The sequence below is a fragment of the Melanotaenia boesemani genome, chromosome 9 (assembly GCF_017639745.1).
Source record: "Melanotaenia boesemani isolate fMelBoe1 chromosome 9, fMelBoe1.pri, whole genome shotgun sequence".
NCBI classification, from domain to species: Eukaryota; Metazoa; Chordata; class Actinopteri; order Atheriniformes; family Melanotaeniidae; genus Melanotaenia; species Melanotaenia boesemani.
The window spans coordinates 23,938,499-23,949,601 of NC_055690.1; positions in this window are offsets into that span (position 1 = coordinate 23,938,499).

The window sequence follows — 11,103 nt, forward strand, 5'->3', positions numbered from 1 at the left end:
GCGTCCTCTGTGATCAGGGTGGCTTTCCTTGTCACAGAGCGGCTGTGCAGTTCAGACAGAGGTGTTTGGAGTGAGCTGATTGTTTTACTGGCCTGATTGATTACACGGTTGTGTTGTTTGAAGGACAGACGGGTGTCAATTTCAGTTCTAAGATATTTAAAACCTGGAACCGGATGGGTTTGTAGAGAGGTGATGGAGAGTGTCTCTGCCCCCACAGCATAGTCCCTTGGTCTTGGCAATATTGAGCTTCAGACATGTCAGAAAAAGTTTAGAAAGATATGGACTTGAGTATACATCCAGTTTCTTTGGACAGGGTTACGATGGAGAATCTGTAATGAGTGGGAAACATTTTGGAGTGGCAGCTAGATAAATGGCTGAAGCAAAACATGCACTTTATATACACTGTAAGGCACATTGCCTCAACTTGTTACTTGTTGATGCTGTGAAGGCAATCCCAGAGGCTGATTGCCTTTTGCTTTACCCCAGAAGATTTACACACACCTATCTAGATCCTACATTCACCAAAAGTGACTGGATGTTCAAAAAAAGATGTACAAACATCAGCCAAGGGAGTTACAGAAACAGTGATATGAGATGGGCATGTAGATACATTGCCTGCAAGAATCTAATGAATAGATTACCAACTGTACTTCATGTTCTACATTATATTGCCACAGAAAGTAGTGGAGACAGATCTGTAGATGCAGGAGGTTTACTGTCTCAGCTAGACCCTAGCTTTGTCAGTCTTCTTGCAACATTTCGAAGGCTCCTTGGAGATGCAAAACCTCTGTCTGTCACCCTCCAGTCTCCATGTCTTGACTTGGGTATGGCTGTTAATTTTAACGTTTAAGTTAAACACATTAAAATGGTGCAGGAGTAAAACATTTGTTGACAGTTTGTGGAAAGATATTGTAGAAACTGCCACAAAGTGCAGTGTAACAACTGAAAATGCAGAGAAAAAGAGGTCTCAAAAAGCCAGAGCAACAGTGGTGACTAATTTTCAGACAAAAAATCTTCTACCCCATTGTGGTTGCTATACTTAGAGAGTTAGATAAGCGTTTCTCCAAAGACAACTGTGACATGATGAGAGGAATACAAGCTTTGGATCCAAAAAGCACAAGTTTCCTTCAAGAAGAGGTGATCTTTAGCTTTGGAGGAATTTATGAAAGTGATTTGAAGATCTCAGATATGAGCTCCACAAAACAAGGAGACTTTGGCAAAGAAAAGAGCAAAGTGGAATGCAGACATTGTCAAATATTGTTGACTTTGATGTATTTCTTGAGCTTCATAAGGACATTTTTCATGAGCTTTGTCATTTCTGTGAGCTAGCCATAGCTGTGCCAGTAAGATCTGCAGCTTGTGAGGATAGCTTTTCTGCTCTTAAACTTATCAAGACTCATTTTCGCAAAACTATGTCAAACAACAGACTGAGCAACTTGGGTGTCCGTAGCATTGAGGCAAGAAGAGCTAAGACACTTGACATGGATATGTTCATAAAAAATGGGATTTTTTGTTTTTTCATTAAAAACCATTTGTATGTAAAATGAAGGGATTTTGTTTACACATTTGTAACTGCCTTGGCCACCCCGCACTGATTGTGTGTCTTATCTCGGCCACCCCATTAAAAAATTCCTGAATACAGCACTGGTTGTGGTATGGTGAAAGGGGCTTGCAAATCTTTTCAGAGAGCTATGCTCAGTGCATCCACTTAGTCTTTATTTGGTTCCCTCCTCCACTCTGGTCCTGAGGAAACAAAAGCCAGAGCAAAAGAAAAGTTAATAAAAGTTAACTCCATTAAGCATTTTTGGTACTGCTACAGTCTTACGGACTGGGAAACTTTTTTAAGCTTGGTGAGGATTTGGATGCACTCACAGAGACAGTATCCACTTATCACTTTCTGTGAAGACATGATTATTTTGCAAAAAATGACTGTTTATCCATGATTGTTTATTATTTATTGTTTATCCAAATAACAAACAATGGGTTTCCAAAGCGCTTATTAGTGCAATTAATCAAAGGAGCATATTTTTTAATCAAGGTGATGAAATTCAGTTTGGGGAATCTTAGAAACAAGTGAAAGAGGAAAATTAAGATTCCCAAACATACTTACAAGGATAAAGTTGAGGACATACTCAAGGCCAGGAATATTTGCCCTGTGTGGGATGGAGTGAAGTCCTTTATGGGGTTAAAATTATGACCCTGTTGCATTTGGAGGGCGCTAAGACATATTTGTGCATATGGTGCGACTACTTTTCATTGGCTTGTCTTTGGCTTTTAACTGTATACAACAGGGCTACTCAATTCGGTCCTACGAGGGCCGCAATCCAGCAGGTTTTCCATGTATCCCTGCACCAACACACCTGAGTCAAATTAGGTGGCTCTAACAGCCAATCGGGTCCTACACAATGACTCATTGACCGAATTGAGTAGCCCTGGTATACAGCCTCATATCACAGTGATTGAGGACCCACAATGTAAGATCCAGGGCTATTTCGTTGGCTCCTGGACTTCTTAACAGAAAGATCACAACATGTAAAAGTTAATGGACTATTCTCTGACAATGTTTTGTCATCCACTGGATCCCCCCAAGGTTGCGTCTCAACTCCACTTTTATTTGTTCTGTATACAAATTCTGGTCATAGTCAGTATGAAGGGCATCACATTGTGACATTTACTGATGACTCTGTTATCATTTCATTAGTTGATCAGGGAAACTCTGACCATAGCACTGTGGTTCGTGACTTCATCTAGTGATGTGAGTCTTCTTTTCTTGACATTAATGTCACCAAAACAAAAGAGATGACTATAGATTTTGGGGAAAAAAATAGTTGTAATCACTCCTTTAACTATAAAAAACAGGCATTTGATGTGGTTCATCAATATAAGTACTTAGGCACCCTGACTGATGATAAGCTCACATTTGTGCCACAAGTGGATGCTGTGTGCAAGAAAGCACATCAGAGATTGTTCTTCTATTACAAACTCTAAAACTTTGATGTTGATGGTACATTTTTAAGAATGGTTTACTTGTACTTTATTGAATCTGTGCTTACATTTTCTTTTGTGAGCTGGTACAGGCTTCTGAGCCAGAAGAACAAAAATCGACTCCAGGGCATTGTCAAGCTTTACAGCAATGTTGTGGCTTCCCCTTGAACAACCTGGAGGACATTATGAAGACCAGGACACTTAAGAAGGCTCATTGTGTTCTGGCAGACTAGAGCCATCCCCTTCATGGCTACTTTATGTTGCTTCCCTCAGGCCACAGATTTGTGATGCCACAGGCAAGGACAAACACATTTAAATTTTTTCGTCTGTGTGGCCAGTGTGCTTTTAAATAAGGTTGGGTGACTTTTTTAAATTTAATTTAATTTATTCATTTTGTTAGTCTTGACTGTTTGTTGTTGTGTTGTCATCTGGTTGTCATTTGCTGCTGGCTGCAAAACCTGTTGCCCCATGGGGGCGATAATCAGGGGTGCTGCCAGAGATTTTGGGCCCCATGAAAGGAAACTGAAGTGGGCCCCCTAAAAATTTGGATATTGCAATTCATACAATTAGCAATTTTAATGATATTTTGACAATCATACCTTTATTTGTGAAAAAGAAAAGCATGACAGTTAAGCTACTTGGTAGGGGAAGCACTAAAAATACACTGAAGTTCATTTAGATTCAATTATTTGCTGTAAGAAGGATACTTCATATTTAAAAACCCATCTATCTTTTTTTAAAATACTACATTATCTCAAGCTCAGTTACTTAAAATACAAAGCTTAAATACAAAATAACCTCTTCTATGAAAATGAAATATATTTATAATCTGTGGGGAGACAACTAAAATATTAACTAAAACACACCATCACTTTCCAGCTGTTCTATTATACAGTATCTCCAACGATGTAATGTCATGTGCAATAGCATCACAATCATTATTTCTGGTGGCCTCCCACTACTTTCTTTTACTTAAAGGTGCTTTCAGTAATTTCATCAAAAATGTCAAGGGAAACTGATTTGACTACCAATACTACATGTTATTGTTTCTCCCATCTAGCAACACATTAAGTCTAATTTATCTCCAAATCTGTAGACTTACAGGTGAAGATGTGACGTTCTGGTCGTGCAAGGGTCGGACAACGCCACCCCGGGACTTTCACCCGGGGAAATGCACCAAGGTGGTGAACTTACCACCAGGCACCCAGGTTCAATATGCATGAGGCAGAGACAGCAGTTCCAATAAACAGAAGAATTTTTTATACAAAAGATATCAATTAAAATAACCAATAAAACCAAGGGAGTAAATCAGGGCTGATACCTACTTGGTTGGGGAGGATCCAAACAAAACGAAAAGAAGGGGGTTCCAGGAACACCACAAGTGATGTTAAACAAATAAAACCAACTTAAATCCACACGACACACAGAGGGGGCACCACCAACACCACTAGAGACACCAATCCACCTCCGAAGGCTCAGCACCTGATAAAAGAAAAAAAACAGAATAATAAAAATACTCTCAATGAAACAAAGTCACTAAAAACTTGGTTAAAAAAAACCAAAAGAACTGCTTCTACTCTAAGACAGGCACTTACACACTTGCACACTAGCACACTAGCTAGCACACTCGGCTAATGGCTGTCAATGGTAGAAATCATTCTAAGGGGTCAGGTGACGGCATCAGTGTCCACAAAGTAGTCAACAGTTCCAGGAAAAGCAAGACTTAGCCCCTCACATCCTCCTGATGAAGATCCTCCAAGATGACTGTGACCGAGCAAAGCGAAGCAAAATGAAGCGCAGCAAAGCAAAGCAGCAGAGGTCCCCAACAGACGTGATCCAGCGCTGCACGGCCACTCCACAGCTCAAATCGGGTGATCCGGGATTGCACGGCGTATCACGGAGCTTTCACTGACCGCCCTTTGTCTTCTGCAGCTTGGCGTCAGGTGCCGTGTTGTCACACCGCTGTGTATAACCCACAATCCAGGGCTGCACGTGAGGCGAAGAAATCCACAACAAGTTATGCAGCATCAGCCTAAAGGATCTGTGAGCTTGATGAGGAGTGCACAGCCTGCAGCAATACCCAATGAGTCTCTGAAACAATAACCAGAGTGAGCAGCACTAGATGGACAAACAAACGGTTTGCAGCGACGGCTGCTAGCCTACCTGCACCATCTAGGAAGGGAAGTTCCAGATGTATATGTATAAGTCACCTTGTATATTATTTAACCCTAAAGTTTTAACTGGTAACCATAACCATTAGAAGGTAGTAATAGGGTAGAAAAGTAATATTAGGAAAACAACAGAATTACAGAAATGAAAGAACTGTGAAAAAAATTTGAACATTTAAATGGTCTTTTGGCAAGATTTGATGACATGACATTTTTTAAAAAGAAGCCTTTAGGATCCTTCTTTGATTTCGAGAACCCCTTAAGTCATTGTTTTTTTATGTTAAATTCTGACTCATTTTAAATTTTCACTTCACCATGTCAGACTATGTTTGTGCTTGATTACAAATGTGCATACATACTACTAAGACCAGGTCAGAACAGCTGTTCCTGTTAAAGTGCTAGAATGGAGAATTATTTTCCAACAGATCAGCATCAACAGAAAAACATATACCACATTTATGTCCATTAAATCAACTCAGTGGACAAGGCTGCATGTTACATATATGGTTATCTATAGAGTGCCTCCAGAAAACCCATGATTCACAACATTTTTGACTCTCGGTCTGACTGGAGCCTTGAACACTCATGCATGTGCAAAGCCCTGTAAAGCTTGACTTGTTACAAAAAACTTCCTTATGCATAAGTTGATGTATCTCTTCACTTTTATACAGCACATATCCAGAGTAAACATCATCCCATCCTATATCTCCTCCACCACAGCATTAAGAGACAATACCACTGCAACTGGTAGACAATTTAAACTCTTGGGATAAACTAGAATAAGCAATTCTATGGTTCAGTAATAGACAGTACAGTACTATTATACTTTGGTGGCAGCAAAAAATTATTAGTCATGGTTAATATAAGAAAGGGACTGAATCCTGAATTAGTTCTCTTGATTGTGAAAAACTGCTATTGTAATTAAGTTTTGATGAAAATGTGCAACATGAGAGATTTTTCCATGATAAAATTACAGCTTGTTTCCACTTTTACTTCACATCAAATGAAATTAACCGATTTTATGGCAAAGAGCCAAATTTCCAGTTGCATCGTCTTATCAATTTGCAGTGGCTTTTTCCTTCTTCAGCATTAACTTACATCAGACACACTGACATGAGGACAAACTCTAAAGAAGCTACATACACTACCTGCCCGTAATGTTGTGTTGGGGATCTCTTGAGTGTTTGGTGGAAAACAGGTGCACATGAATATTAATAAGAAGGAAAGTGGTCCAAATGTCTGCTTTTCAACTCAACTAACATTACCCATGTGCAGGCTTACATGTGGGTGGAGGTGTACTTATAAATATTAAGAATTTATACCCATGTATGCTGCTGAGGATGAGTGCTCAAGTTTTGTTTTTTTTTTTTTTTTGTTCTTTTTTTTCCTTTTTGCGTGTGTTCCAGCTATTCTAACTGTAGTTAAGAAGCCAAGAAAATCATCTCCTCTTTCAGGATTTTATGTTTCATCATGCACAATTTGGTTCAGTATGGGGGAACAAGGTTTTAGCAGGAAGTTTTAAAAATTTGCAATGATGCTGTTTTTCTTTTTCTTTTCTTTCTATTTTTTTTTTAATAAATACAGATACCCAAAGGATTTCTTGTTTTAAATTAATGCCATTTGAACTGCATGGTGACTGCCAGGTATAAACTAAAATGGTCTTACAGTACCACAATGAGATGGCATGAAATGAAAATCATTGTGTTCATGCTGAAAAATAACCATTTCTTCATGAAATTTATGCAGGAAGTTTCTTTTGTGCTTGCTTCACATTTCTGTAATTTATAAAAAATTTTAACACACAGTAAACACTGAATTATTTATTTAGGGGAAGCATTTAATGCCTTAACCTAACCAAAGAAGAGTGAAAATGAAGAATGAAAGTGTAGGCAAGGCATCAAACATTGATTTAGTGGAAAATCATGTTAGTGTGGTCCTGCTACACACTACAGCTCTCTTATTAGGAGTTGTTTGGCACTAAAAGTCTTTGTGACAGTCTCGCAAACCCCTTCGAGGGCCGGTGTCCTGCGAGTTTTAGAAGTTTCCGTGCTGCAGCGCACTTGACTCAAACCTATTACTTTCTGTTACCTGTGGTTTATCTGTGTATTCAGGCAATTCTTGGGTCTATGGGGGCCCCTCCAATCAGTATTCATTGCCCTTTTATTATGGTATTGTATACCTATAACAATGACAAGAACATGTTAATAGTGTTACCTTTAAAGGTGTTGTTACAGCATCAAATTCTTCAACTTTTAAAGGTTCTTTGATGGCTTTCACTTCTTTTACTGACTTTACATAATTATTTACTATTTTCATTTAAGGGGCAGCATGATTCAATGTAGTTCCAATACAGAAGATTAAACTATGGGCTGAAAACTGTATTATGACCCTTTAGGATTACATTTACAGCTAATACAGGGCATATATAAATGTTTTTTTAGAAGGATAAAGCCTGGACATGAAAATTTAAATATAAACATCACTTGCACACCCTAACTTTCATCTCTAAACTTTATATCAGATGTCTGTTCTATGACTTTTATAATTGAACATGCTATGCTTTACAGTTAAGCTCAACTATACAGCTTTAATTTGATATTATTAGTTCAAAGTTATTTTTTTTTCATCCTGGTGACACCCAGGTAGCTATCATGAGGATAGACTGAAATGCTCTGAGTTTCAATTAACTTCTGGATTTCCTGCACTACTTACCACTGTCTTTCTCTTTTCTTTACTCTTCCTTTTTTCTATCTTTTGTCACTGCCAGATAGAAAACTTCTCATTTTTATAAACCTCTTGTTTGCATAAAATGGGCAGAGCGGTGGAGGTGGGGCCCCTTTAGGGAGTTCTGTAGTGATCGGTCACTGTCATTGCAAACTATCCACATTGTTACTGCTGTGTTTTGATCCAAAGTTAGTTGCCTCTTGGAGGCCCCCTTCTGGCTCGGGGTACAAAGCATTTACCTGGTCTGCCTGTTGACAAGCGATGCCTCTGGGTGTATTCACAGCCAGTGAGCAACAGACTTTGGGGGAAAAAATGCATTAATGTGCAATAAAATAATGGCAGCATCAAATGATTAATTCTGTAATGTGATAATAATGCATTATCATGCTCACCCCTAACTGAAACAAAGGTCAGCTGTGCAGATAACCATCCTGACTGGTACTGCTTGGTTTATGTGTAATAAATAATAAAAAAAAATTGCTATACGGTTAGAGTTGTACACTGGCATTGGGATGATCTTTCAGTAGGTGTTTAACTTACTTGTGATGAGTTTTAGGCATTTAAGCTTTTGTGGGGTCATTCCACCTTTAGTCATTGAAGTGATATGTCTGTAACTAAAATTATGATGAACAAGAATCAACACAATATTGTACTATGTCAAAATAGACTGATGGTAAAGTTAAAACGTTTTAACATCAATTTTATGGGGAAACAATTATGTGGAAAAACTTCACATTTGAAACAAAAATGAAAACAGACACGTTTCTCTTTTATTATCGACATAGTTTAATACACATTTTAAATGTTGTCAAGTTGTCCCCCTCTCTTTTCCTACAAGTCTTTAATGGCATGTTGTTTGACTACCCTATTCACCTCAGTAAACAAACATTTATATTTGTATAGCTCAGGTGGGATAGATATACATTTATAAATGTGTATTTATTCACATTTTCTTAACATTTGCATTCAACTTGTTTGGAAAACTAGCCTTTTGTGGACAAAAGAACAATGCTAAGCATCAGCTGTGTCAGGCTGTTAGATGAAGGTTGTGTGTAAGTGTGTTACATAGCCCCAAATCTGTTTTAATGTGTGGATGGGAATGAAGATAACTGCAGTTCTCATTCTTTTCCTGTCTTGTTTAGTCTGTTAGTAGAGCAGAGAAACAGAGCTGTTTCTTAATCAACATAGAAACAAGATGCTGGCTTGTTTTCATAGTAAATAGAAGAAAATATAAGGCAGTAGTTATACATGTGAACAGTGAATATGTAATCAGTGTATAAAGTGTGTATAAAGTGTATAAAATAAAAAAGGTCTAATGAAGAACTCCAAAGGAAATACAATGCATTTAAACAAGCTCTTTTGCTGTCAGTGAAACATTTTCAGTATTTGTGGTGTGTGTTACGAAAAGTGATATTAAGGGGGTCGTGTGAGCATATCTGTGTGTAGATTCAACACCAATGAGCCATATATATATAAGGTGTGAGTAAGTTGTGTCTAATCCCCTCCTTGAGAACCAGGAGTGTTTGTGAGTGTGAATGCAGTTCTTGTGTTTGCCATTTATCTGTGAGGCTTTCGAACCAGTGTGTGAGAAGTGAGAAGTGCAGCGCAAAATACTTAGAGAGCACTTTGTCTCTTTGGGTGGGGTGTAGCTGAAGAGATGTACCTGTCTTTTTTCCTCTGCGTGTTTGACTATTTTTTCCTCTTTCTCTAGAACACTTTGCCACTTTAACATTTGGTATAAAAGCTTTCTGTCTGTGTGTTCTTTTTCATCTTTCCATTTTTGTCAATTGTCTTGATGTCTCTCCCTCTTCCCTCAACCTCTTGTTCCCACTGTCTCTCTTCTTACTACTGAAACAGCACCTCTACTCCCCAGAGGGAGCCATTATATCTTTCCAGTGGCATTTATGGTGCCTTAAAAGAGCAACAGTTATTCTAGATCTCTTCTTAAAATTGTCAACATATAGTCAGAATATAGGAAAAGAATCAAATTGTGTGTCCATGGTTTACTGGCACAGATTTTCATGTCCTGAACACTAACAGTACACTGGCTGAGCTCTTTGATTGTGGTCCATTAGTGTAGCGTAGAGTGTAGCTCCACATCTATGTGCGTGCAAATTTACATTCGAGCATTTCCACTTAGGACAAGATTGTTTAACCTTATACTGTAGCAGCTACTCCAAGGTAAGGAAGAATAACTGCAGTCCAAGTCTGCTGCTGTAACACCCACACTTTTGTTTGTAAAGTGAAATTGATGAGTATGCAGATTTTCCAAAGCAGGTACATATGCTAATATATAATTGACTCCTTTTCTATTGCCAATGACAGTGTGGTTTCCCTCATCACAGTGAGGTCTGTGCACATTGAAGATGATGCTGTATAGGCCTACACTGCTTATCAAATACAGTACTTTTCAATACTATTGGTCTCTAATTGTTAGCTAAATATAATAATCTGTAGACCACAGCAGAGAGGTATTAAAAATCCTCTTTTGAAGATGCTGTAACATGAAATACACAGGGAATTACACAAGACTCTTCTTTGATTAACATTTTTGGACTATGAGCTGTAAGCTGAGCAGAGCATAGCCTAGCATTCCTTGCTGCCAACCTATGGCTTGTAATCTGACAGAATGCCTTTCCAATGCCCAGAGTAAAGTTGACCAATATTGCAAAAAACTTTATCGCAATATATTTTTTCATATTGTCTGATCCCCCATTTTTATCATGATTTTTTTTATACTGCCAATCATCTGTACTGAAAACTAAAGAGACTAGAAATTAGTTAAACATTTTATTAACAAAGAAAATAACAAAGCAAATTAGATAAGATCACTATCAGAATCTCCATAAATAATAAGGATAAAGCGTTTTTTTTTTGTTTTTTTTTTGCTGGCTTCTCTTTACTGCTGTGCGAAGCAGATGCATCTCAAAATGAAAACTTTCTTGCAGAGAACAGCTCAAACTTGGATATTTCAAATAAGGTAATTTTGTTTCTGAACATCCAATAATGAATGTTCTAAATGTAAGGTTTGAAAACTATCAGAATCTCCACAAAAAAGGAGGATAAAGTGTTTTTTGTGGATTCAGTTACCATATATTTGACTACACTTTCGTACACTCCAGTAAACGTTACTTGTGAAGGCACGCACCTGAGAATGGGCTCCCCCGAAAGCCCCGGTGTAATTTGAACTGAACCAAAACTTTTGCTCCTCTTTGAATGCTGCTTG